This window comes from Moschus berezovskii, chromosome 25 (genome assembly GCF_049115385.1).
Source record: "Moschus berezovskii isolate FMDL1 chromosome 25, NW_MosBer_1.0, whole genome shotgun sequence".
Lineage (NCBI taxonomy): Eukaryota > Metazoa > Chordata > Mammalia > Artiodactyla > Moschidae > Moschus > Moschus berezovskii.
Genome location: NC_142484.1, coordinates 41,572 through 61,965, shown reverse-complemented (window position 1 = coordinate 61,965; position 20,394 = coordinate 41,572). Strand labels below are relative to the sequence as shown.

General features: G+C 55.8%; 1 long non-coding RNA gene and 1 pseudogene across 3 annotated transcripts; one reads left to right on the top strand and one right to left on the bottom strand.

The window, feature by feature from the left end:
• Window positions 1-3,469: 3,469 nt before the first annotated feature.
• Window positions 3,470-3,964, bottom strand: LOC148773836 (cytochrome c oxidase subunit 6C pseudogene; annotated as a pseudogene).
• Window positions 3,965-8,857: 4,893 nt separating this feature from the next.
• On the top strand, window positions 8,858-20,320 carry LOC129548394 (uncharacterized). 3 transcript variants are annotated; one of them, XR_016036433.1, is made up of 6 exons: window positions 8,858-8,931; window positions 9,303-9,420; window positions 9,783-9,891; window positions 15,553-15,627; window positions 16,679-16,867; window positions 20,165-20,320. It is a non-coding gene; the product is annotated as an uncharacterized LOC129548394 (long non-coding RNA). The 3 variants fall into 3 exon arrangements; XR_016036432.1 differs by having other exon boundaries at window positions 8,865-9,420; window positions 20,168-20,320; XR_016036434.1 differs by lacking the exons at window positions 8,858-8,931; window positions 9,303-9,420 and adding an exon at window positions 9,610-9,666.
• The last annotated feature ends 74 nt before the right edge of the window (window positions 20,321-20,394 follow it).

Genomic DNA, 20,394 nt, shown 5'->3' with positions numbered 1-20,394 from the left:
CCACAGTTCAAAAGCATCAATTCTTCGGCGCTCAGCTTTCTTTATAGTCCAACTCTCACATCCATACATGACTACTGGAAAAACCATAGCCTTGACTAGACGGACCTTTGTTGGCAAAGTAATGTCTCTGATTTTTAATATGCTGCCTAGGTTGGTCATAACTTTTCTTTCAAGGAGTAAACGTCTTTTAATTTCATGGCTGCAGTCACCATCTGAAGTGATTTTAGAGCACAAAAAAATAAAGTCTGTCACTGTTTCCACTGATTCCCTATCTATTTGCCAGGAAGTGATGGGACTGACTGCCGTGATCTTAGTTTTCTGAATGTTAAGCTTTAGGCCAACTTTTTACTCTCCTCTTTTACTTTCATCAAGAGGCTCTTTAATTTTTCTTCGCTTTCTGCCATAAGGGTGGTGGTATCTGCATATCTGAGGTTATTGACATTTCTCCTGGCAACCTTGATTCCAGCTTGTGATTCCTCCAGCCCAGTATTTCTCATAATGTACTCTGCATATAAGTTAAATAAGCAGGGTGACAATATATAGCCTTGACATACTTCTTTCTCTATTTGGAACCAGTCTGTTGTTCCATGTCCAGTTCTAACTGTTGCTTCTTGACCTGCACACAGGTTCCTCAAGAGGCAGGTCAGGTGGTCTGGTATTCCCATCTCTTTAAGAATTTTCCAGAGTTTGTTGTGGTCTACACAGTCAAAGCCTATGGTGTAGTCAATAAAGCAGAAGTAGATGTTTTTCTGGAACTCTCTTGCTTTTTTGATGATCCAGCGGGATGTTGGCAATTTGATCTCTGGTTCCTCTGTCTTTTCTAAATCCAGCTTGAACATCTGGAATTTCACAGTTCACCTTCTTTCACATTACTTTAAAAGTTATTTACGGCTTCCCTGGTGGCTCAGTGGTTTAGAATCTGCCTGCCAATAGAGGGGACACGGGCTCCATACCTGATCCAGGAAGATCCCGCATATCGCAGGGCAACTAGACTCGTGCACCCCTACTGAGCCTGTACTCCACAACCAGAGAAGCCACTGCAATGAGAGGCCTGTGCACCCCAACTCGAGAGGAGCCCCTGCTCTCCGGAGGCAGAGCAAGCCCGTATGCAGCAACAAAGACCCAGCACAGCAAGAAATAAATATATAAATAATTTTTAAAAGAAACTCAAACTCCAATACTTTGGCCACCTGATACGAAGAACTGACTCATTTGAAACGACCCAGATGCTGGGAAAGATTGAAGGCAAGAGAAGGGGACGACAGAGGATGAGATGGTTGGATGGCATCACTGACTCGATGTACATGAGTCTGATGAGTCTGAGCAAGCTCCAGGAGTTGATGATGGACAGGGACGCCTGGAGCGCTGCAGTCCCTGGGGTCGCAGAGAGTCGGACACGACTGACCGACTGAACTGAATTGCACATTTATGTGAAGTGACTGGCTGGACCCGCGTCTCCACAGGTGCAGGGCTCACTGCCGTGTCCTCAGCTCTGCTTTGCTAGTAACTGGCTTGAAGAGGGCCGTTCTGTCACACAAGCTACATCACAAATCCTGGCAATTATTCTGCCTACAAATCTTCCATTTGATCAGGTGTGGAGGGGGCAGTCTACTTCTGCACCACTTGGAATCCGCTGGTGATTTGCAGCCTGGGGCCTGAAATTATCTGAAAGTTTGGTGACTCATGCCTGGGAAGGATGCTGCCTCCAGGCTGAGGCTTCAGCTGGGGTTACCAGCCAGGACACCCACGTGCAGCCTCCCCACGTGGCCAGGGCTTCCTCAGAACGAGGAAACTGGTTCGAGGGCAGAGAGTCCGGGAAAGAGAGCCAGGAGGAAGCCCTCTGTCTGTCGTGACCTAGTCTGGAGAGTCACTCCACCTGACCCCCATGCCTGCTGTTTGTCAGGGCATCCCGAACACCCGCCGAGGTCCGAGGGGTGTCCTGGTGGAGAGCAGCGGGGTTCTGGAAGACCACTCAGGACTGGACGTGCTGCTCTGGCCATTTCTGGAAAATACTGTCATAAGGGGCTGCAAATGCCTTCAATGTCCTAGGAGAAAAATTACTCCTACCTAGAATTTTGTGGGAGAAGGACATGGCAACCCACTCCAGTACACTTGCCTGGAAAATCCCAGGGACAGAGGGGCCTGGTGGGCTCCCATCTATGGGGTCGCACAGAGTTGGACACAACTGAAGCGACTTAGTAGTAGTAGTAGCAGAATTCTGTATCCTGCCAACCTATCAGGCAGGTGATTGAAAGTGCGAGCTCTCGAAAGTTCACTCCTGTGACGGTCTCAGAAAGCCTCTAAAAGAACACTCTACCAAAACAAGGGAGGAGAGCAAGGGTGCAGAAGACACTGTCCTGCAGGGAGGAAGGAAAGCAAGTCCTGAGGTGACAACTAACCGGGAGGCCACGAGATCAGCCAGACGACGTAAGAGCAGGAGGGCGTGGTGTCCCAGGGGCATCTGTGCAGGAAAACATGCACTCGGAAGGCGCTGACGTAGCAGCCTGTGCGTCTGTCACTCCGTTCAGTCGCTCAGTCGTATCCGACTCTTTGCGACCCCATGGACTGTAGCCTACCAGGCTTCTCCGTCCATGGGATTCTCCAGGCAAGAATACTGGAGTGGGTTACCGTTTCCTTCTCCAGGGGATCTTCCCAACCCAGGGATCGAACCCGGGTCTCCCGCATTGGAGGCAGACGCTTTAACCTCTGAGCCACCAGGGAAGCCCCAAGTGATATTTAGAACCACTGTAGTGATGAGTGATCACACACAGAATGAAACAGATGACAAGGGGACTGACTGAATAAAACGGAGCTGGGACACAGGGCATGTACAGACCCTTCATACGTGGCCATAATCAAAGTGCAGATAGAGGAATCATAGACCTTAGCGTTTGGCAGGAATCCATTAGCCAAACGGGAAGAGTGAAGCTGAGCCTCTGACATACCACAGACACACACAAATAGTTTCCAGGAGGATTAAAGACAAAAATGTGGAAGGCATGTCTGTAAAGTCTTTAGAAAATGGAGATATTTGTCACACACATAACTGACCAGGGATGGTCGTGTGGTGTTTTAATTGCTAAGTCGTGTTGAACTCTTTGGGACCCCATGGACTGTAGCCCACCAGGCTTCTCTGTTCATGGGATTTTCCAGACAAGAATACTGGAGTGGGTTGCCATGCCCTCCTACAGGGGATCTTCCCCACCCAGAGTTAGAAACCAAGTCTCCTGCATTGGCAGATGGATTCTTCACCACTGAGCCACCTGGGAAGCCCAAAGTTTGATGCTGTTGGTTTCAGAAGTGCTCACACGGTAAAGTGTCTGCCCACAATGTGGCAGGCCTGGGTTCGATCCCTGGGTCACAAGGAGCCTCTGGAGAAGGAAATGGCGACCTATTCCAGTACTCTTTTTTTTTTTTTTTTTTTGGTTAATTGTTTATTTATTGAGAGACTATTTCTCACCCCAGATAGTCATAGTTTCATAGTTCAGGAATACAGGAAAGTAACAAACTTCCATGGAACTCAACCCAAAGAAATTCTTTGTATTCCAAATCACTTTGCACTCTGAAAGATACCAGCCTTCCTCATCTCCTCAAAATCTTTCATGGAATCATAATTTCTGTAGAAATCTGCATATGCCTCTTTCTTTGTTCAGCCACAGCAAACTTATAGAAAGTTGCACACCCCAGGGAGTCCATGAATGCTCCAACAATATGAAATCGCAGACGTTTGGCCACGAGGCCGCGCATCTGAGGTTTTGCCAAAGCAGTGGACATGGTAGTTTTTCTTCTCGATGGCTCGACCACAACGTCCTTTCAGGATCTCCAGTACTCTTGCCTGGAAAATCTCATGGACGGAGGAGCCTGGTAGGCTACAGTCCATGGGGTCGCAAAGAGTTTGACACGACTAAGTGACTTCACTCACTTTTCACTAAAGGGCTCAGCAGAGCTAGGGTAAGAACACCTTGGGTTAGAGTTTGGGGAGGAAGGGGTTTATTTAAACTGTGTTTCTGAAACAGGATTCTGAATAAATGAGGATTCCGGTGGAACCGCTGGGGCAGGGCTGCAGGTTTCCCGACCAGGTGTAAATCATCAGGCAGGTTGGAGGGGGAGGGTGTTTGCCTGTGGGCACAGGGGCCGCATAGACTTTGATGTCCACACCCCCATCCCCCTACCCCCGCCCCTCGCGGCGGTCTGCAGCAGTCCAGGAAGGGGCCCTGGGGTCCCCAGCAGGATTCAGTGGCCGGAGGTGGCTGCGGCCTCGTCCGCGGGCGCTCAGAACAGCGACTCGGACTCCGCCGCGCGCTCGCCCGGCTACAAGGTCGCCGTTTGCGTCAGACGTCGTGGGCCCTCAGGGTAGTTTGTTTACCGTCCTGCGTCACCGGGAAACGTCCGCCGCGACCAGGGACAAAAGGTTCTTTCCTGGTGAGTCCCGTGGGACAGAGGGCGTTCGGGGGCGGCGCGCACACCGCCTTCGGGCGCCGCCAGGTGGCCGGTTGGACCGCGCGCAGCCGCCGCTCTGCCCGCCTGCACCACCGTCCTCTGGTCCCGGGAACAAATCTGATCCCGGGAGCGATGACAGACCCCCCATCACAGCGGGAACGACATGCCAACCCTCCCTGACCTGGCGGGCAGTTCCCACCCGCTCCCCCCCCACACTGCCTTCACCACCGCGCACTCTGCACCGCAGCCGCGCAGGGTCACTCCCCTTCCCTAGGCTCCACAGCATCCCTGCTCCCCCAGGGCCCTCCCAGGACCCTGTTTAGACCCTAGGCATCCTAGAACCCGGCCCAGACTCCTACCCTGGGCTCTTGATACTTTGCCTATAGCTCTCTGAACACATTCTCCTGCAGCCAAATGTGGATGCCAAAAGCCGCCCTGTTTTCTCCCCAGCCGCCAATCAAATTACCTGCCCATTGGCGCGGTCAGGCAAGCAATCCGATGACAGTGAAGGAAAAAGCAGGCCAGGCCCAAGCACTGCCCGGACAGGTGAGGGCCCTGGGGTGGGAGGAGACTGAGGGGCAGGTGGAATGCTTCATACTGCCTTCCAGGGCCTGGTGGCCTCCCTGGATGGGCCCACAGGAGTAGTGTGGAACACAGCAGGACTGGAGCCAGGTGGTCCAGTGTGGCAGGGCAGTGAGGTGGAAGCCGTGCACAGGGTCCGTATGGCCCACGAGAGCCCTGGCTCACCGCTAGGCAGACTTTCTCCACGTCCTGCAACCTCTGAACCTGAAAGGAGAAAGAGAAATCCAGATGCAAGTGGCCGGGGCAGGCAGGCATCTGAGCACCGTGGCGCCCGTCCAGCCCCAGTGGGTTACCGAGAGCGCCCCCTACCGGCGGCGGGGCCGCTCCTTCCCGCTTCCACTGTCAGCCTCCAGGCTCCCGGGGCAGCCACGGAGGCGACCCACGTGGTCCACGTCCGTTCTGCAGGAGAGGATCGGCACCCGGGGGAGGGGTTCTAAACTTATACGGGCCCAGACATCAGGGCCCCTGAGGCCGAGAAGCACAGGGAGGGACCCTGCCTGGCTGAGAACACACAGCGTCCATCCCCAGCTGCAGACCCCCTAACCTGGCCCTCCCCAGCCGCCTGGGCACCGTGTCTCCCCAGGCAGGGGCGGTGGCTGGGGTGGAGGAGGCACAGGGGTGGTCGTGCGCTGGGCTGTGCAGTCAGACTGCCCAGGTTTGAGTCCCAGTTCTGCCTCTTATGGTCTGTGGTCGTGGGCAAACACCTTCCTATCTGTCAGCTTCCTTGTGGAGATGACGACCACCCTGCTGGGGTGCCCTGCAGACCTCCAGTCAGGACACCCCTCCGGCCACACTATGATGCAGGACACCCCCCGGCCACACTGTGATCCAGGACACCCCTCCAGCCACGCTGACACAGGATACCCCTCCAGCCACACTATGACGGAGGCAGACTGGCATCCTGAGCTAGGTACTGGGTTCTGTGCTATCACACAGCATCTCTCCCAGGTGTTCTTATGTCCCACTTTTTAGGTGGAGAAACTGAGACCCAGAGCACTAAAGTAAATTGTCCGATGTCACACAGCCAGAGAGGGTCAGCGTGGACCCAACCCGGCCTGATGCCACAGCCTGTCCCCTTGGCCACCCAGGTCTCCTGTCTCTGAGCAGTGGGTGGGGGTCAGGCTCTTATCTGGAAAACAGCAGCTCTGGGAGTTTCCAGGAGAGGAAGTTGAATATAGGAAATTTGTTACACATGTGAGGGAAGTAACTAGATGTCGAAATCGAAATGGGAATGAATGGTGGGGCCATGGGAAATTAACCAGGACTCCTGGCCAGGCTGGAACCACGCAGGCCTGCCTAGGAGGCCACAGCGGAGGAGCCCTTGAAAGCAGAGGGAGGGGACAGATGCTCTGGCTCCAGTATGTCCCCGCCCTCCAGTCTCTCCCCTGCCAGACCCCTCGGGCATCCAGAGGAGCCAGGGCCAGGCAGTGTTGACGGAAGGACCTGGAGGATGTGGGCCGTGACGGGACAGAGCAGCAGGATGCCATGTTCCAGGGATGTCTCCCAAGAGGTCAGCCCCAAACTGAGTCTTGAGAACTGTAGTGAAACCAAGCAGGACCCTCTGGGGCCTTCCTGGGACAGACCTCCCCACTCATGTCATCCACCTGCCTCTTGTCTGTAGAAAAACGTTAGCCAAAGAATAAATGTGATCAGAGAAATGAGAAAACAGAGAGAGAAAGGAAAGCAGTCACGTGAGACAAAATAATAAGAGGTTAGTCATTAAACTAAGGGCAGCACAAAGTCAGGGACCTTTAGATCTTCCTCAGGAACTGTAGACAATATTGTGAGCCCCACCCCTTGAGCTGTTTTGCAGACACCGAAACCCCTGCCCAATGGGAGAACTTAACTGTGTGCTGCCCACAAGATGTGGACCCCAGACCTTCTGGAAGGAACCAGAAGGTTGGTGATGCTGACCCCTGGTTGCCTCACAATCAGAAGAATGTCCGTGCACTGATCATGGCCCCTGCAACACTCTGCCCTGGCATAGCCCTCTCCTACGTGATCTCCAAGCAAAACCCAGGGAGTGAGGAGTTGTCTTTTGGACACAAGTCCACCTTCTACCCAAGACTGCAGTTTCCCCAATAAAACCATCTTTCCTGTTACCTAACACTTGTCTCTCGTATTGATTTCTTGATCGACCTGCAGCTGAACCTGAGTTTGCTAACAGTAGGAGTTTGACATCAGAATAAAGGTCATTCCAAAAACGGGATGAATAGAAGCCCAGGCACAGAGTCGGTTTTGTAGGAGTGACCTGAGACCTGCTGCCATGGAAACATACCAGCTCCTGTCCTGCTGGACCACCTGTGCCTCTGACAATGCCCGCCCCTCACCCTGGGCTGGGGACCCCTTCTTAGAAGCCCCCACTTCCTTCCTGCCTCTCTTGCAGTCAGGGTGGAGGGGGGACCCTCAGGCTCCCGCCTATCAGACATGGAGGCAGGCAGGTGACCCAGGTTCTGCAAGCCAGAAACACACATCAGGACCCCCTCATGGCCAGGGTCATACCTGCTGCCCGCTTTGGGCTCATTCCTGACACCACAATCTGAAGGTGGCTGGCTCCCACCCACTGCAGACTCAGGGAGCCCCCCTGCCCTTTCCGTTTTTAATTGGCTACTGTTGATTTCTGTATCTATTCTCAAGAACTCTGTCACAGCTTCTTTCAGGAGGAAATCAGCTCACATGTTGTTAACAAGGGGTTGGCTTTTCTCCTTTTGAGATGGATATTTTCCAGACTCCTAAAGTCTAGTTAGAGTACTCACGGTGCTTGAGATGAACCCTCTCAGAACCGTGTGCTTTCCTACTCAGTCACTGGTCACACAGCTTGGACTACAGACTGTGGACCCCAGGGAGGCAGGGCTACAGGCTCAGGCTGGCAGCTGGATCACTGGGACTGTAAGAGTCTCCCCACTTTGAGCAGACCCAGAAGAGACCAAAGAACTGCTCCTGCCTCGGGCAGAGCCGGGAGTTGCTGGGACTCATTGGCTCCGCAGTACTGGCCTGCAGACTGTCCAGAGGCCCCTAGTGGCCCCTAAATGCCTTATGTGTGTTAGTCACTAAGTCGAGTCCTATTCTTTGTGGCCCCATGGACTGTAGCTTGCCAGACTCCCCTGTCCACGGGATTCTCTAGGCAAGAATACTGCAGTGGGTAGCCACTCCCTTCTCCAGCGGATCTCCCCAACGCAGGGATAGAACCCAGGTCTACCTGCATTGCAGGCGGACCCTACATCTGAGCCACCCTTGTCAATCTATAAATCCCCGAGATGAGATGTGTGGGCAGAACTGGTGGCCATGGTCAAGTCTCAAGGAGGGGTCTCCTGCTGTTTTGGGGGATAGGGGACCTGGCAGGGACTGGGGGGTTGGGGTGGGGGGGTGGTGAGTCTCGGCGATCTAGCGCGGACCCCTCCCTGCTTACTGACAGGTGTGCCGCCCTGCCTTCATCATGCGTCATATGCAGCCTGTGCAGCGGCGGATCTCCACCCGAGTCAGCACTGAAGTCACCTTCGCCGGGTGGGCTTGTCTGCGCCCAGATCGCCGGGTCCGCCGCCCGGGTCCTGCAGAATGTTTGCTTCTGTAACTAGTTCCCAGCACGTGGGATGCTGCGGCCCAGGACCACGATTGTCAGAGCCGCCCCTCTAGGCTGTAAGGTTCGCTCGGCAGGAAGAGGCAGGTAGGTGGTGCACGTGAAAAAATCAATCAGGAGAATGACGGAAACGGCAAGAGGGGTGCAGACCAGGAAGGAAGCCCGCGCATGTTGGGCGGGGCGAGTCCCCTTACAGCGGGAGCCTTTGTGATGTCACAGCCCCGCCCACCGGGAGAATGGTTGCCATGGCGACGTAGACCGAAGGCCTGGGCTCGCTGAGCCCCGGGGCAGCAACTCAGAGGCTTCGGAGCGAGCGCCGGCGTGCGGAGCCGGTGGGTGCGCTCGGGACCTGGGCGGGAGCCACGGGCGCCGTCGGGGCGGACACCTCGCGCGCCCGCCTTCCAAGCCCCTGTCGCAAGGCTCCCTGTTCCTTACTCATCGCATAGCCAGCCGTCTAGCAACCCCTCTTCCCTCCAGGCCCATGCACCCTCGCCACACGCCCGGACGGGCCAGACGTGGGTGTGGGGAGGCCCGGCCCTGCTACAAGCCGAGTACCCCGATTCCTTTCGTGGAGGCTGCAGCAGGCATGCGGCTGGAAGGGTGCAAGCTTTGGAATCAAGGACTCTCGGGCGGGAGTTCCAGCCTCGGCCTTTCCTGGCTGTGTGACTTTGGACAGTTTGCCACTTTGTTTCCTCCTCTGCAGAATGCAGACTAGCTCCGCAAATAGTGAAAACAAGCGCCATAGTGGGGCGGAACGCTTGATGAGCCGCCAATGAGTGCCTCCCCCGGTCCTCAGGGAGCTTACATTCCGGGGGAATCAGGTACTCGACCGTTGTTAAAGGGATACATCAGCTCTTGGAAACTGGTTAAAGGGAAAAGGATGGGGTGGTGGGAAGATGCTTCTGGGGAGGGGCGGGCCTGAGCGCTGGGCGAGGGTGGGAGGGGCCGAGGCTCGGGCTGACGGTGGGTGGGCGGCTCCGCTGGCAGGACCAGCCCTGGGCTGCTGGAACCACGCGGGGCAGAGGAAGGAGGCGCTGCGGGTCGGAGCTGCAAGTGTCCTCCTCCTGGTGAGCTTTGGGCAGGTGCCCGCTGTTCTCAGCAGCCGTCGGCGGAGGGAGGGCGGCGGGCTGCATGCTGCGGGCTGGGCCTGGGCCCATCCGGCTCAGACCCTGTCTCTCCCCAGGCTGGGAGTCTCCTCTAGCCGATGTCAGGTTTCTCAGTGCACGCTTCCTCCTCGGCGCCGATGTGGGAGATCCTGCCTCCTATGGTCTCCAAGAGCGTCACTTTCAACAGTAAGTGCCGGGCTGGGGAGGGCTTGCGCAGCGTCAGAGGCAGCCTTAGGGGGCCTGGGGCGGCGGGTTCAGGTGGAATCAAGGCGACAGCGATTCTAAGCCAGGCCACCGACCAGAAATCACAGGCTTTGCCAACTTCCCTAGAAACTCCATGCTGTAATCCCTAGGGCTGCTGTAGCCAAGCCCCACCCCAGCCCGGGGCTTAACCCCCAGAGTTTATTGTTTCACAGCTGCGGGGACCTCGAGTCCCGAGCAGGGATGCTTCCATTCTGAGGCAGGAGGGGACCCGCTCCCTGTGCGCGCGCAGCTTCCGGTGGTGTGCTGGCGCCCTCTGGTGGTGATTGGCAGAAGCGTCGCCTTGGTCTCTGCCTCATCTTCACTCCATCCTCAAGTTCGAAGTGTGTGTCCGTTATTTCCCCTTCTTATTAAGGCTGTGCACACTCGCCCAGCGTGACCTCACCAGAGTTACATCTGCAGCCACTCTCTTTTCAAACAGGGCTGCATGCTATGGTGCCGGGCGTTGGGACTTCAGATCTTCAAAAGCATTCGTTTGAGGGGGGAACACAGCTCACCCCAAGACAGGCCGCAGTGGAGGTGGGGCTCGCTCAGCCTTCTTGCAGCCTCAGCTGCTGGCCAGCCCCCCGCTCTGGAGGCCCGCACCTCCTCCCCGGGCTCCCGCTGAGTGGCCCCGGGCGTGGCCGCGGGGCTGAGGGGCAGAACTGGCCACACACCCTCTGCTTTGGTTTACTGGTCCTGAGCTTCCGATTCCAAAGGGTGTTGAGAGCCCCCGTGTGAAACCACCTTCTTGGAGGCTCCTCTGTGTTCTCTCTCCCTCCAAGCTTGACGCCCGCCATGCTCACACCTTGCACACATCCACACAAATGCATGCACAGCCTGTCCTTTTCTCACACCAATGGCCACACAACAGAAACGCTCCCTGTGCCTTCTTCCCCATCAACCCAGATGCTGTGCAGACTGCTGCTTATCAAACCTTGAGCTCCTGTAAACCCAGTGCTTCCAGCAAAGGCGCTTCCACATGTGCGGGCACCAGTCTCTGTTGGCGGCTGCTGTCCATGGCTGCTGTCCCTCTTACACTGTGTGCTTTACGCCCTCCCTCTTTCTCATCCGCTCTGCTCTGGAGTAAACTGAAAAATGAAGAAAGGTTGAACTGGGGTTCCCAGAGAAAAGATAGCTTTGAAATGTTTACAGATAACAAAATAACTCTAAATGCGCTCACACAAAACAATGTAACATAATGATGCTATTGAAGGAAAAAATATTCATAGCCTACAAGTTCAGAATTATGTTTCATTCCCTGGGGATGTTTGGGCTTCCTAGGTGGTGCTCGTGGTAGAGAACAGCCTGCTAACGCAGGAGACTCAGGAGATGCGGGTTCAGGCCCTGAGTTAGGAAGATCCCCTGGAGCAGGAAACGGCAGCTCACCCCAATAGTCCCGCCTGGGGAGTCTCATGGACAGAGGAGCCTGGCAGGCTACGGTCCACAAGGACGCAAAGAGTCAGACCTGACTGAGCACACACAAAAGTTGAGTTATGTTTTGTTCAGTGTGAATTTGTAGGACTTCACGCCTGGGAGAAACAGTGAGAGAACTGCGACAAGCAGGGGAGGGAGGAGGCGGGCTGCAGAAACTCTGCAGGTTGGGCACTAGTTAGGGATCCCTAAGAGCCAAAGGTTAGTGTTAATGAAAGCAAGCCAGAGAGCCGGGTTAAGGGAGTTAGCGCTTCTCCAAGTGTGGGGAGATGCAAGAGTCTGGGCTCCGTGAAATCATTCCTTTCATGTGCCTGCCACCTCCCTGGGGCCAGTGTCCTTCCTTTTCCATTGGCACTGGTGCGCTGGGATCACAGGTATTGTTCTCCTTCCTGGGTGTCCTGAAGGGCAGGAGTCACTTCAGACTGTGACTTCCTTGTTAATTGATGTGGCGGAAAATACTCCATTCTCAGAGGGGAGGGTGTTCTGGGCCGTGAGCTGGGGAGGAGGTGAAGGGCTGGAGGAAGAGACAGAGGCCACTGTGGGCCAGTGTGTGGGGCCCTGTGGGCATGGGGAGGACCGTTTGGCTCTGCTGGGATGATGGAGACAGCCCAGGTCTACAAGTGTGTGACTGGGGCACCATTCCTCCCACCTTGAGCGGGGGTTGGGGGGAGAAATGGCCACAGCTCCATTGAGACATGGCTAGTCCGTGCCCTGGTGTTGAGGGCAGAAGACCTCGGTGGGGAGCTTGGCCAGGTGGAGGGACTGGCCATACCAGAGTGCAACCCAGGCTTCCCAGGCAGGGCTGGTAGGGGCAGGGCTGCAGCACCCCTACTTCTGGGAAACTTGGCCTGTGGCTGGTCCCCCTGTCTCTGGGGGCTCCTGACATCCAGGCCAGAACCCGCCTGAGCCTCTTGGGTCCAGGGGTGGATTGGGGGGGAGTGATCACTGAGTGGATGGTGGTATCTCTTGAAGGCGAGACTGGGCAGGGTGAGGGGTCATTCCTGGTGAAGGAAGCTCACTGCCAGGGTTTAACCTGAGCAGGCTGGTCGGGGGTGGGGCGTGCTCCCCCATGTCTGCACCTCCCGCGCTGGGGATGCCCCCGCCCCGCATGTAGGCGTCCCTTCCCCCATCCACTGCTGACTGTAGGGGTGGGGCTGGATGCGGTCCTTTAATTTGGTGATTTAGGGAACATGGTTTTAAGTGACCCAGCCTTAGTCTGGGAGCTGCAGAATCGGGCTGTCCGAAGCCCAGGCTGGTGGCCGCGTGTGGGCGCCCCTGCTCTGTGCCTGGCACTGTGCTGGAGTGCAGAGGTCAAGGGCACAGAGGCAGGCCTGCTCTCAGAGGGTTTGAGGCAGTGTGACCTGCTGCTCTCCTCTCTGCTTCTCGGAGAGACCAGGCAGTCCCTGCACAGAGTGCCCCCCACCCCCGCACGAGCTTACTCAGTGAGCCACCTCCCCACCCCACCATCCAGGGCTTTCCTGGGGCGCCCACACCTTCCCCACCCTCCTTCCCCAGCTTTATCTTCTAGTAGCCCTGGCCCCTCCCCCCGCCGGTAGACTGTCATCTGCCTGAGGGCTGGGGGCTCGCTGTTTGCCTCTAAGGCTGCTGTCTTTTCCAAAACCCGGTACACAGAAAGCTCGCAATGAAATTCTGTTAGGCTGCAAGGTTTCCCCAAGGGTCAGGACCTTCCGCCACTGCTTTCCAATGCCATGCTGAGTTCAGCTGGAGCGTTAGACGGGGACGAAGAAGCAAGGTTCTGCTCACAGACGACGTGATCCTGTATGTGGAGAAGAAAGCTCTGTGCTCATAGATGAATGCAGCAGCACAGGAGAACACAAGGTCAACACTCAAACGTGAGAATCCCTGAGGAAGCTCTGTGTGCTCATAAATGATGCAGCAGCACAGAACACAAGGTCAGTACTCAAACGTGAGTTGTGTTTCCATATTCCAGCCATGAACAGTCCAGCTTGGGAGTTAAGGGGCAGTTCCATTCAGGATGGCACTGAATCGAATGGATAGCCAGGAAAGGGGTGACGTCGTGGGCGATGACCAAGCACGAAGACCCAGGAGTCAGTCTCTCCACCAGAATGACTCTCCAGCAGGCGGGCGCTGTCAGAACCCGGGACAGGACCTCCCCAGCTTCCAGGAGAGAAGTTAATGCCGAGGCGGGGGGATTCCGGCATTTTGTGACATGGCTACCAGCCACCAGTCCAGCAGCAGTGGGGAGGGCGGCCTGAGTTCCTGGCGTGGCTTGCTGGTGCCAGTGTAGCAGGAAGAAGTCAGTTCTGACTCCATGTTGGAACTGTTTGTTTGACTTGCTTTCCGTCACATTTGCTATCATAATCATACAGAACGGCCTGCCTCAGAGAATCCTGCCCCTCTGCCTGACTGTTAAGTGCCTTTGTCCAGAACTCTGTCCACCTATGGATGGCAAAGGAGAAACTGACACATCCCCCTGCCTGGGGCTTGCCATTCTAGGAGATGTTTGCAGGATTAATGGCCTGTTCACGTTGCTTCCTCCTCTCCTGCCGTCTCTGATCTATGAGAGAACCGGCGTCCAGACCCCACTGTGTTGTTCATTCACTCAGTTGTGTCCGACTGTCTGCAACCCCATGGACTGCAGCACGCCAGGCCTCCCTGTCCATCACTGGTTCCCAGAGTTCGCTCAAACTCACGTCCATCGAGTCGGTGATGCCATCCAACAATCTCAGCCTCTGTCATCCCCTTCTCCTCCTGCCTTCCCAGCATCAGGGTCTTCTCGAGAGCCCACGAGATGGTTATTTTGAGGCGCTAGCTACCGTCTCCTCGATCTGCCAGCTCCCTGATTCAAGTCTCTCGTTCTCAGTTTCACTGGGCTCTCGTGCGGCGAGCAGAGCTAGTTGCACTTGGAAACACCAGGGTGGACAGCAAGGATCGTCCTCCAAGTTGGGCTGTCTGATTGCTGAAGGGCCACACAGAGGCTGGAGCCACTTCCCTGCCATGTCTGTTGGTGGGAGTTTAGAAACGGGACCGCTTCTGTTGCTTTGGAGCCAGAGTCTTAGGAAATCTTTTCTTACAAATTTTATTTATTGATTTATTTTTGGAGAAGACCCAACCCCCATCGCAGCCCCATCGAGGAGCACAGACCCACGCCTTTCTCTTGTGGCACCTGGGCTATGGGAGTTTCTGGAAGGCAGGAGTGCCCAGGGGCTTGGGGCAAGGGGGCGTCGCACCTGTGCTGTCCGAGCCCACCTCCCGTGTCTCGGTTTCCTCGGTTACCGAGAAGCAGCAGCGTCTCCCGAGTCTTGTGACCGCTCCAGAGCTGACCCAGGGAGGCCCAGGGTGGGGTGAGCTCCTGCCCTCCTGGACAGGCGGACATGGGGGAGACGCTGGGACGAACCCAGACGAAGGAAGGGCGTGTGGACAAGCTCCATGGCGGCGAGAAAGGCACCTCGAAGAGGCACCCAGAGCCTGCACAGCGGGCTGGGCTCAGGGCTCAGGGCCGGGGGGCCGTGCGGGCTGCTGTGGACAGGCTCTGCACGGAGGAGGAGGGCCTGTCCGCGCGTCTGGGGACGTGCGAGGCACCGATGTGGCTGAGCTCCAGGCTCCTATAGGGCCCCTGGGGGATGTGTGGTGAGTTGTGGAGCTTTGGGGGAATCCAGTGCTGATGCGGGGTCATCTCCACAGACCCAGTGACCGGCGGGTGACGGCAGCCACCCACCTGCTCTCTCGCTGTGTTGCCTGCCTGCCTCAGGAGGCGCCGTGGTGTCAGCTGACAGGGGAATGGCAGGGAAGGGGTCTCTGCATCTTCCACTGCAGCCCCCGGAGGCCTGAGGAAGCTCCTAGCAGAAGGGTTGGCTGGGCGGGTGTCAGAGGCTCAGAGCCTGTGGCCTCTGTGAAAAAGCATCCTGCTCTGTCCATAGGAGCAAAGGGGAAGGGTGCCCAGCGGGAGTCACAAGCTGCCGTCATGGGTCAGACACGTGTGCTGGAACTTTTGTGGCCCGTTTTTTGCTCAGTCCTCAAAACTTCCTGGCAAAGTCAGTATAATCATCGCAGGTGTGGGAGCTAAGCGTCATCTGGCAGGTGAGACCCCAGGACTGGAGCCTCTGAAGTCTCCCTGGCCTGATGCCATGTGCACAGCTCTCACAAACTGCTGAGTCTTTTGCTGTGGCTGTCACTTTTGTGTCTCCCCAGAGCATGGTCCAGAATCCATGGACAATAGTTCTTCAGTCACTGAAGAAAAGAAGCAGCATGCGAAAAAAGGCAAAGGTAATTCTGGACCTGGGAGTGCTCGTCCCATCCGTGGGAGGCAAACGCTCACCCTCAGGCCCCAGATTTCCTCAGATGTAGCTTCAGGTGGGAAGGACAGTGAGAAAAGGTTCTGTTTTCATTAGAAATTGGATTACTGAAACCTGAAATAACAGGAACGTAAGCAACAAAGTAGGATTTAGTTTTCCTCCAGTAATGAGGAGTGTGGAGCTCTACCAGAAGCAGTCCTAAAAAATCTTCCAGGTGACCAGGTTCTAAGTCTTTCTGCTCCATCATCTTTACTTTCGGGTCTTTCAGCCACAAGGTTGTTACCTGGTCAAAAAATGGTTGTGGCAGCTCCAGCCATCACATCTGCTTCCAGACAGGGAGAAGGAGGAAAGGGAAGGGCTAACTCAGCCATCCCCACCCAGCAGTTTCTTGCCACACTCCATCTGTTATGGGGCCATCAGTATCTGCAAGGGAAGCTGAGAAATGTAGCTTTTCAGTGAGTCGCAAGGTCACCACCAGTTAGGAGATAGAAAGGGATGCATCTGGCAGCACATGCCTTGTCCTCTGGGCCCTGCTGTGTCCTCCATGCCTTGGCTTCCTGGACTCCCTCCTGGTTCCTTGGCTGTCCGCACCCCCAGCCTGGCCCCACAAGCTAGTATGCTCCTCCTGCAGAGGTGTGCAGCTCTGAGCATGTTGCCTGAGCCTATCCTCTGGCCAAGCTCCTGCCCTGGGGCTGTGCTTCCCCGTCCACCCTGCCCACGCCCACTTCCTCCTCCTGTTAGTTATCAAAACCCAAACCTGCCTAGCAGTAGAGACTGGAGGTCAGTGAACTCGATTTTTCATCACCAGATCGGAAGCAGACGAGATTTAGCCATGTTTGCTTCACCTGTCCTTCTTCTCTTTTTTCTTTTTTTGTCTTTGGCAGAATATTTTACTGTTTCAAAATTTGTTGTTTCTTTTGAAGTGTAGTTGATTTACTCTGTTGTGCTATATAGCAAAGTGACTCAGCTATACACATATATACATTCTTTTTTATATTCTTCTCCATTATGGTTTATCCCAGGATATTGACTATCTGTGCTGTACAGTGAAAGTGTTACTCAGTCATATCTGACTCTTTGCGACCCCATGGACTGTAGCCCGCCAGGCTCCTCTGTCCATGGGATTCTCCAGGCAAGAATACTGCCTCCTCCAGGGGATTTTCCTGACCCAGGGATCGAACCTGCGTCGCTTATATCTCCTGCATTGTAAGGTGGGTTCTTTACCACTCGTGCCGCCTGGGAAGCCCTGTTTTGGCTGCACTGGGTTTTAGCTGGGCACACGAGAGCTTTGTCTTCATTGTGGCATGCGGGGTCTCTAGTTGGCAGCGTGTGAACCCTCAGTTGCGGCATGTGGGATCTGGTTCCCTGACCAGGGGTCAGACCTGGGCCCCCTCCACTGGCAGCACAGAGACTTAGCCGCTGGGCCCCCAGGGAGGCCCCTGTGGCGCATGTGAGGCGCCACTTCTGAGGGACGGCGTGAGGTGTCTGTCTTTTTCTTTCTGACTTCACTTCCTGGGATCATCGCTGGTTGCTTCCACGTTGCTACAGATTCTGCCAGGATAAACTCCAGACGTTATTTCACTCCTCCAGTGTGCATTTTTCAAATATCAGGATCTGTCTCACACGCCCAGAAGCAGATAACCAGGCCAACATCAGACTTTCCCGGTTGTCTCAGGAGCGTCTTCCCACAGAAGACTTGTTCTCCTCCAAAGTCAGTTGAGATCTGAGCACCTTCAGTCTTGTCTAACCGAGCAGAGCGGCCTCCACGCCCTTTCACCCTCTGTGCTTGCCTGGTGGGGACGTGGTCTTTCTAACCCTACAGCATGACCCTGTGGTGAGCACGAGCAGAGCGGCCTCCGCGCCCTTTCGCCTTCTGTGCTTGCCTGGTGGGGACGTGGTCTTACTAACCCTACAGCTTGTCCCCGTGGTGAGCACGTCTGTTCCCTTCCTGATGGTGTCACTGAGGCTCTGTCTGTGGGCCCTGCATTTCCTCTGGCTCAGCGTTAACCAGGGTGCCTGAGAGAACCTGTGTCTGCCTGTGTGTGCACACACCCCTTCCCAGTGGGCTGTGTGCCTTCAGCTGCCTCCCTGGGAGCCACCTGGGAGCCCTGGGTTCAGCCTGATCCCGCATTGCCGATCCCAGCTGTTCACCCACCAGTTTCTTCTACCCATGATGCTTGCACTGAGCTGAGCATGACATTAAGGGCCAGGGGTCTGCTTTGTGGCTTGTCTGTCTTCACTGAGGTACCATTCCTATGCAGTGCAATGACAAACCTCCAGGTTACAGTTTGATCCATTTTGATAAATGTGTACAACTCTGCGTACAGCCTCCACCCCGTTTGCCATCTAGAACGTTTCCCTCCTTTCTCCTGAGGATGGATGATGGTCTGCTGTCCCCATCAGTTCAGTTCAGTTCAGTCACTCAGTCGTGTCCGACTCTTCGCAACCCCATGGACTACAGCACACCAGGCCTCCCTGTCCATCACCAACTCCTGGAGTTTACTTAAACTTACGTCCATCGAATCGGTGATGCCATCCAACCATCCCATCCTCTGTTGTTGCCTTCTCCTCCCACCTTCAATCTTTCCCAGCATCAGGGTCTTTTCAAATGAGTCAGTTCTTCGCAGCAGGTGGCCGAAGTATTAGAGTTTCAGCTTCAGCATCAGTCCTTCCAATAAATATCCAGGACTAATTTCCTTAAAGATGGACTGGTTGGATCTCCTTGCAGTCCAAGGGACTCTCAAGAGTCTCCTCCAACACCACAGTTCAAAACCATCCATTCTTCCACGCTCAGATTCCTTTATAGTCCAACTCTCACATCCATACATGACGACTGGAAAAACCACAGCCTGCCTGCCCCCGGCCGGCTGCCGGGCACCTTTATAGTCCAGCTCTCACATCCACACGTGACCACTGGAAAAGCCACAGCCTGCCTGCCACCGGCCGGCTGCCGGGCACCTTTATAGTCCAGCTCTCACATCCACACGTGACCACTGGAAAAGCCACAGCCTGCCTGCCACCGGCCGGCTGCTGGGCACCTTTATAGTCGAGCTCTCACATCCACACGTGACCACTGGAAAAGCCACAGCCTGCCTGCCACCGGCCGGCTGCCGGGCACCTTTATAGTCCAGCTCTCACATCCACACGTGACCACTGGAAAAGCCACAGCCTGCCTGCCACCGGCCGGCTGCCGGGCGCCTTTATAGTCCAGCTCTCACATCCACACGTGACCACTGGAAAAGCCACAGCCTGCCTGCCACCGGCCGGCTGCCGGGCGCCTTTATAGTCGAGCTCTCACATCCACACGTGACCACTGGAAAAGCCACAGCCTGCCTGCCACCGGCCGGCTGCCGGGCACCTTTATAGTCCAGCTCTCACATCCACACGTGACCACTGGAAAAGCCACAGCCTGCCTGCCACCGGCCGGCTGCCAGGCGCCTTTATAGTCCAGCTCTCACATCCACACGTGACCACTGGAAAAGCCACAGCCTGCCTGCCACCGGCCAGCTGCCGGGCGCCCTCGGAGCCCCTGACGCTCCCCGTCTGTCCTTGTTCATCTCCCCACCGGTGACGGGGCTTCTCTGGCGGCAGGAGCTCCCCTCCCTTCAGCCCCCAGAGCACAGGTCCTGCCGCCCATCCCCTCCCTTCCTTCTTTCGTCCTGCTGGCCGCGTGGGACCCTTTGAGGTGTCTGAGGGCCTGGCTGGTCCAGCGGGTGCTCTGTGACAACCCTTCCGTGTGTGCGTGCATCCCCGATGCGTTTGTGGGGAGAGATGGGCTCCGCGTCCTCCTGCTCATCCACCATGTGCTGTTCGGAGACTGTCTCCCCTCGCGTGCCAGGAGGACTGGAACTGCTGCTGGGATGTTAAACTTTAGAAGTTGTCACTGAACATGTACCAGAGCGACTGTACCAGCTCACAGCCCACCACCAGGTGTGAGGGCTCCGGTCACTTCGCGTCGCTCCAGCCCTGGGCACCGGCCCTTCCTTTCTGGGTTACCTTTCTGGCATGCCGCTGGGCATGCGTTAGCATCCCGTGTTCCCCGTGACCAGCGAGGGGGACGAGCTGTGTTTACGGGCATTGATGATTCTTTGCTATGAAGCACCTGCCTTCGGCCCACTTTTCTACTCGGTTGTCTGTCTCCTTAGTTTAATGATTCCTGGGCTTCCCTGGCCACTCAATGGTAAAGCATCTGCCTGCTAATGCAAGAGATGCAAATTGGATTCCTAGGTCAGGAAGGTCTCCTGAAGAAGGAAACAGCCAATCTATTCCCTCATTTTTGCCTGGGAAATCCCATGGACAGAGTCCATGGGGTCGCAAAGAGTCAGACATGACTGAGCACATACAAATTTCCTTTTAATTTGAAGATTCTTTTTTTAATGATGAACCCTGTTTCTTCTAAATCGAGGGTAGTAGGAAAGCAACCATATTTTTAAGCACAGACACACTCACACTCATACATGCACACACTCACCCCCCTCCCCCCACCAACACACTTCCCCTTCATCCAGCAGCGGCGCAGCCTGGACTTCCTGCTCCCAGCCTGGACCGGCCTCAGGGACCCCTGCCCGCCCTTCCCACCCCGCCTCCCAGCACAGCTCCAGCCTGCTCACACTGAGGAGCCTCCCAGTGCCTTCAAACTGCAGACCTTTTCCCACTGGAATCCTCGCAGGTGACACTTTCCCAGTTTTATTGTACCAGGACACACAAATCAGTGCCCACCACACATTAGAGGGGAACA